The 5,601-nt window shown below is 51.9% G+C and overlaps 1 long non-coding RNA gene across 1 annotated transcript; it reads left to right on the forward strand.

The window, feature by feature from the left end:
* Positions 1-628: 628 nt before the first annotated feature.
* Positions 629-3,241, forward strand: LOC140595052 (uncharacterized). Its single transcript, XR_011996448.1, has 3 exons — positions 629-678; positions 2,298-2,540; positions 2,810-3,241. It is a non-coding gene; the product is annotated as an uncharacterized lncRNA (long non-coding RNA).
* Positions 3,242-5,601: the final 2,360 nt, after the last annotated feature.

A 5,601-nucleotide genomic window follows, 5' to 3' on the forward strand; every position in this document is an offset into this window, starting at 1 on the left:
AGAACTCAGGAAATGCAATACTTAGGATTATGAGTTTTTTTTTTGTTTTGTTTTTGTCTTTGTGTTTTTTTTATAGCAAAGAGGATACAAATTCGAACAAGCCAGAAGAAGAGACACATGGGGTGGGATCTGGGAGGTTCCAAAGGCAAACCTCCCATGTTCTCTCCCCGTGGAGTCAGAACACATCACCTTCCCAGGAAGTACATCAACGTAGGAAACGCACAGGGCATGGTCCACCAAGCTTATCCAAGATTTGGTGTCTGGAGTTTTTATCAGGGGTTTGACATATAAGTGTAATTGATTGAATCATTGGCCACATGATGGAACTCAATTTTCTGCTCCCTTCCTTCGCCAGAGGCCAGGCTGCTATCACGTAGCTCAAAGTGTCAAACCTCTAATCACACTGGGTCCTTCTGGCATGGCTGGCACCAATCCAGAGGCAAGGCGTTAGCACATGATGTTTAGATCTAAATAGGCCCACCACGAGTCACACGGATAACATAGACTGTCACAGCTCACCATGAATAACAAAGACACCTCGTCACTTGGGAGGTTTCAAGGATTTAGAGGCTACCTTCCAGGAACTGGGAACAAAGGCCCAAAGAGTCAAATTCTCTGCTGCGTAAGAAACGCTTTGAGACATAATTTGGATGCCGTTGGCGACCAGGATTCAATATGGTGAGCGGGTCCCGTGGCAGGAGGTCCACATGGGGACTTGGGATCTGTGAGGCAGGTGAGTTGCACGTAGTAACTGATATTTTGCAACAACTGCCCTTAAATTGTAGGTGAGAATCACCCAGTGCTTGACACAGAGTAGGGATTTAATCATTATCTGTTAAACGGGTAAAATGAAGTGAGTGTGAATTGGACCTCTATGCATGAGGAAGCCCAGGCAGAGGAAGAAGAGGTGATGAGGGCATCCCCCATGCAAACTTCTTGGGGGCACAGAGCAAGGATGCACGTGTCAAGCTCAGGAGCATGTCTGCAGGTTCCCGGAGGGCTGGGCAGGGAAACGGGAGGACGGTGAGTGGAAACCATAGATGCTTACGTGCCGGTAGTGGTCTATTCGCTTGGTCATTTTAGCAAGAAGCAGAGTAGAAGGGTGAGTTCTAAATCGCGTAAATGTCTACGCTGGTAGGATGCCCAAAGGAGCAACTGGCTCTACTCCACAAGTCATCTAAAGACCCACATTCCTTCCACCTTACTGAACCGCTGCCCCCTGAGATGCCGGCTGCCGGGTGCAAGCTGCTTTACCTCCACCACGTCTCCATTCCGGGCTGAGGGCACGTGGTTTTCCCTAAAGGAGGAGATTGGATGTTGCCCACGGTGCGCTTCCTCATATCCCATGGGCTAGAAGTGGCCACGTGGGAAGTTGGGAAAAACTGTCGTTCGCTGAGCAGGCCTGCGCCCCGTTAAACCTCAGTGGCAGAGGGAGCAAGAGGGAGAAAATGAATATTGGGGAAAATAAGCCGATTATGTCATACCAGCCTGAAGTGTTTAGGCTGCGTCTCATAGGACATTGAGACCTGATGAAAGTTTGGGGAAGAAGTGGTCGAGCTCGGTTCCAAATGCCATCTAGTGCCCCCCAGGGGGGTTTCTGAGAGAGACGGGTTACCCAATAGTGAGATGACAGGAGCGCTAGTCTCACACAGGAGGAGGCAACTGTCCAAAACCTTGCACAAACCTCTCCTCCACTGATGCCTACAATTTTGCCTTTAGTGTCATTTTGGGGGGAGGGGGGAGGAGATCAGGAGTCCACCTGGCTGAGCCTCTTCTTGCAGCAGGGCACGGAGAGGGGGAGCACATGCTCTCCAGGCTTGGCGGCTCCTCCTGAGCACGGGAACACCGTGCCCCCTCCGCTCCTATGTTGTTCTTCCCCAAAAAGGGAAATATCAGAAAGGGAGACAGACCATGAGAGACTCCTAACTCTGGGAAACAGACTAGGGGTGGTGGAAGGGGAGGTGGGCGGGGGGTGGGGGTGACTGGGTGACAGGCACTGAGGGGGGCACTTGATGGGATGAGCACTGGGTGTTATGCTATATGTTGGCAAATTGAACACCAATAAAAAATAAATAAATAAATTAAAAAAAAAAAGGAGGAGGCTCACACTTGATCGCTAAGCCGCTAACTAGGGGCCAGTGTCTCATTTGCTCTTTGTTATGAGCAAAGTCCTAACGGGTTGGTGTCCCAGGAGAAGCCTACGTCCCAGCTGCACCTGCTGCCGACTCAGGCCCCCGCCACGTCCTCCAACAGAGCCTTCCGTTTGCGTCGAGGTGACATCTTCATCCTTTCTGCAGTCTGTGTTTGCCCCCAGGCTGCTTCGGAGCCCGGCAAGGAGCAGAGATGCTGTCTGTCGGTCCCTCAGGAGCCAGCAGGTGTGCGCGAGGCCCCCGGTCGTGGAAGGAGCCCCGCGCCCCGTCCTGCCGCCGAGCAGCACAGGCCCCCCAGCGGGTGACAGTGCGACGGCTCCACAGCGGACACTCAGGAAGGCGTCAAGTGCATGCACTGAGCCTCTCCTGAAGAGAGAGGAACCAACGCAGGTGAGCGGGAAAGATGGGGAGGAAAGCAAGAGGGAACAAGGACTGGGAAGAGGGGAGCCGAGCTGGCGGACCAGCTCACTGGGACAGCTGTGCGCACCGTGCACGGTTGCGTTTCCCTTAATGGTCTGTCCCTGCTTCCAGCCTGACGAAGCCCAGTGTTAGGCTTTCCCTGGCCCGTGACGCAGGATTTTCCACAACGTACGGGTCGATTTCATAGACTTTTTAAAAAGGGGGAGCCTACGAGTGAGAGTTTGCATTCTGCTTCCCAGGGCGCTTGGCTCCCCTCGGAGGCGCGGCGGGCCACGGAGGTGTCCAGCTGAAGGGGGGCCCTCATCTCTGCTGGCTACTGGTGACCCACTACCTCCACCAGCCTTGATGGGCTTCTGGGTCCACCCCTGGGCCAGCCTCCTGCTCCATAGGCCTTTTCTCTGAATTCCGAAAGCAAGAAGTTATCTGCTGCTGCCCCAGGATTCAACCCCAGCTGTTGGGTGGGGAGCCTATGCCTCCGATTCTGCAGCAGCCAGAGACCTTCTGGGTAGTGACCTGACTTGATGACTTGGAGGAGGAGCAAGCGGCAGGAATGTTTGGGCAGGACAAGTGTTTACTGCGCTGAGACCATCGGGACTTGTGATGATGAATGCTCGAAAGTCAAGAATAAATTAGTTGTCCGTGGCCGTAGATAAGACCGGTTATAACCGAGTAGACACGATGGGATGCTTCCTAACACTGGGTGCGTAGAGCAGAAATCTCCACTCGGATGCCCCCTGGGTAAAATTAAAATTAAAACATTCAAAATAAAAAAAAAAATAAAAAAAAAAAAAAAAAATAAAATAAAATAAAAAATAAAACATTCAAAATAGAGCTTCCCATCTACTCCGCTCCCACCAAACTTGCTCCTCCCCCGCCGCCCCCTTGGGCTGACCCCTTACGCAGCCTCAAGTACCATCATCAAGCACGCCAGGCCCACGATTCTCCCTGGAGGGAACGTCCCCGGTTCCACCGTTCCTCACAGTCCCCGCGGCTCCTGCCAGGACAAGTCACCTCGTCCACTGCCGGCTCCATCACGACACCCCTAACTCCGCCTCCGACGTCCACTCGTGCACAGTCACGGATTAATCACGTCACCTATATCCTCTCACTACAAGGCTCACTCCCGCCTGCTTCATCACAGTCAGAATAAATGCAAGCGTCTTCAGGAGGCCTGGGGGACCCTGAAGACTGGCCCTTGTCTCCAGCCATGCCCTCGTTCTTCCTGTTTCTTAAAATCCCAAACTCACCCCCATGTTGGGGATCATGCATGCTGGGCTTGGAAGTCTCCCCTAGATCCTTGTGTCGCCAGCTCCCTCATAATTCTGGAGTCGAGCAAAAATACCACCTCCTCCGAGAGGCCTTCCTTGACCAGCATTGGCATCTTCTGTCCCATGGAACTTATCCTAGTTTCCTCATTGCTCTATTTGAAACTGTGTTTATTTGCTTATGTGCTTCTTTATTTTTTAAGATTTTATTTATTTATTTGAGACAGAGCATGAGCGAGGGGAGAGGCTGACGGAGAGGGAGATCCAGCGGATGCCCCCACTGAGCAGGGAGCCTGACGTGGGGCTGGATCCTAGGACTCTGGGATCACGACCTGAGCCAAAGGCAGACGCTTAACTGATGGAGCCGGGCTCCCCTGTTTAATGTGCTCATTTATTTATTTTTTTAAGATTTTATTTATTCATGATAGACAGAGAGAGAGAGAGAAAGAAGCAGAGACCCAGACAGAGGGAGAAGCAGGCTCCATGCAGGGAGCCCGATGCAGGACTCGATCTCAGGACCCCAGGATCGCGCCCTGGGCCGAAGGCAGGCACCAAACCTCCAAGCCCCCCAGGGATCCCCCTTGTTCATCTTATCATCACATCACACTGTGTGACGACCAAATGTGAATCTTTTCTCTGCATCTCTTATTTGATATCTCCCCAAATGCCTCGCAGAGACCTGGCGCAGGGCAGCAGCAATGAAGTACCACCAACGGAAGCCTTAACAGGAGGGCCCGCCTCACAGTCCGGAGGCTCCAAGTCTGAGACCAAGGTGTCGACGGGGCTGGTTCCCTCTGGGAGGCCAAGGACGGAACGTGTTCCTCGCCTCTGTCTCGGCTGCTAATGGTTTGCTACCAGTCTTTGGCAATCCTTGGCTTGCAGAAGCATCACCCTGACCTCTGCCTTCATCTTCATATGTCATCCTCCCTCTGTATCTTTCTCTGGTCCAAATTTCTTCTTTTTTAAATAAGGACCCCAGTCACATTGCATTAGGGTTCACCTTAATGACCTCATTTTAACTTGCTTATGTCTTATTACATACCCTATCTCCAAATAAGGTCATATTCTGAGGGACTGGGGATTAGGCCTCTAACATTTTTGGGGGGGGGACATAATTCAAACTATAACAAGGGGTGGACATTTACCCCCAAAATATTAGCTAATGAGTGGACGTGGACTGGTCCTTTTGTGAAAAAAAAATACCCATCTATCTTCCATCCTCTTCCCAAGGTTGAGTTTCCTGAGGGCAAGGCCCGCGTCTGATTTATTTCTCTCTCTCACACCCACACCAGAGTATGTAGCTCTGGCTGCGGTACCTTGTAGTTGCTCCAGAAGTGAATGATCAACCATAAATACTTATTCAGACGCCGCTTTCCCCAAGAGAATCCTGGCATATCAAGGCTCTAAGTGGGGAGAGCTGCCCGGAAAGGTAAGTGGGCTCGTGCAAGTCAGCCTGACATCTACTGTTGCGTTTTGCAGTCTAGCAACGATAAGATAAATTGTGTTTTGTGCCCAATGCAAAACCTACGTAAGTCAGATATTGGGGTCAGACTAAGATAATAGCAGAAACCTACACTTCTCGCATCTAGCGCTCACGGTGGTCCTCGAGGTAAGAGCGGGTGTCGGTCCCATTTTGCAGGTAAAGAAGCCAGACAGATGCTGGGGGTCTGGGGCCACGCTGCGGGCCTAGGGCAGAGCTGGGATCGCAACAGCTCTGAGGTTGCAGCCAACGGTGTTGGCCACCGAGGTACTCCGACTCTCCATGT

Source organism: Vulpes vulpes, chromosome 13 (assembly GCF_048418805.1).
Source record: "Vulpes vulpes isolate BD-2025 chromosome 13, VulVul3, whole genome shotgun sequence".
NCBI lineage: Eukaryota > Metazoa > Chordata > Mammalia > Carnivora > Canidae > Vulpes > Vulpes vulpes.